The sequence below is a fragment of the Echinops telfairi genome, unplaced genomic scaffold (assembly GCF_000313985.2).
Source record: "Echinops telfairi isolate 266 unplaced genomic scaffold, ASM31398v2 ScPeMD7_2565;HRSCAF=3150, whole genome shotgun sequence".
NCBI classification, from domain to species: Eukaryota; Metazoa; Chordata; class Mammalia; order Afrosoricida; family Tenrecidae; genus Echinops; species Echinops telfairi.
The window spans coordinates 6168655-6170087 of NW_022106463.1; the positions used below are offsets into that span (position 1 = coordinate 6168655).

A 1433-nucleotide genomic window follows, 5' to 3' on the forward strand; every position below is an offset into this window, starting at 1 on the left:
GTGTGGAAGAGAGTGTTTGTTGTGCTTTTTAGTGCCCTGTAGCTGTCACTGGGCTGAGATGCACATGAAACCCACAAGGGGTCGCTGTGAGTCAGCACTGGCCCAGTGGCAGCAAGAGCTCTCATGACTTACCTGGTTCTTATTGACCGAGTTCCACAATAGGGAGCCCTGCTGACTCCGTGGGTTAGGCATTGGGTTGTGCCCAGCCTGGTTCGAACCCCCCAGCCGCTCTGCGGCACAAAGCTGGCACCATCTCAGACTCTCAAAGGAGGGTTTCTGTCCCCTTCCACCTCTTAGGTCCTTGTGAGTCAGAGTTGACTCGGTGGCCGTAGGCAAAGGCATGTGGCAAAATCAGTCGTTGAAAACCCTGTGGTCTCGCTTCCCGGCCTGTTGGCGCAGATCAGGTGAAGATCGTGGGCAGGCGAGTTCTAGGGAGACACACGTGACCGCTGGCTTGTGTGAGGGTGTGGTTTTCAAATTCTACAATGGCGCTGCGGCCTTTCCCCTCTTCCTTTGTTTCCAGAGCGGGAAAACCTCGAGTCCCCGGGCTCAGTGGAGTGTGCAGATCCATGGCCTGGCCCCATCTGACCCTCAGGTTGCAGGAGGGCCATTGAAATGGCCCAGCGTCCCTTGGCCTGGTCCTGAGCTGCCTTTAGAATCACTGCTGCCCCTCGACGCTGCCTTCCACTGGCTCGGCTCTTTTGAGTCAAGCAAAGCAATCACAAGAAGGTCTGAGCCACCCCTGAGCCGGGGCTTTCCGGAACATTCCCAATATCACGGTGCGTCACAGGCGGGAGTTTTCACTCTGCGCTCTGTCGTGCTCCGTCGGTGATTCTGGGTATAGGACATGTAAACAAACATTGCAACAGAGCTGGCTGGCGAGGGCGTGCCTCGCAGGACTGGCCTGGGTGCCCTGAAGGCCTGGGGGTGTTGAGAAAGAGCTTGTTGAAGTCACGTCTTCAAGGTCAACCGAGGTCATGCAGCCTCCGCTTTAAAAGCTTTTATGTGGAGAAAAAGTATGCACCATGCCTCCCTCGCCTGTCCATTCCTGCGCCCCCACTCAAAACAGTGTCCCATAATGCAGCCACAGTTGGTGTCCAGCCAACCATGTGGCGTAGACACAGGTCCAGGGCCCTCACAGAGGGGTGTGTGTGTGTGTGTGTGTGTGTGTATGTTTGAGTGTGTGTAGGTATGTGTCTGTGTGTGTATATATGTGTGAGTGTGTGGTATGTGCATATGTGTGTGTGGTATGTGCATATGCTTGAGTGTATGTATATGTGTATATGTTCATGTGGTATGTGGTGTGTGTACATATGTTTGAGTGTGTGTGTGGTGTGTATGTTGTGTGTTGGCTATGTATATGTTTGAGTGTGTGGTGTGTATGTGTGTGTATGTGTATGTGTGTGAGTCTGTGGTGTGTGTGTATTTGTTTG

At 53.4% G+C, this 1433-nt stretch overlaps 1 protein-coding gene across 1 annotated transcript in view; it reads left to right on the top strand.

Moving 5' to 3' along the window:
• The window catches only part of UBL3 (ubiquitin like 3), a 158633-nt gene that overhangs the window by 1249 nt on the left and 155951 nt on the right, over nucleotides 1-1433 (top strand). The window lies entirely within an intron of this gene.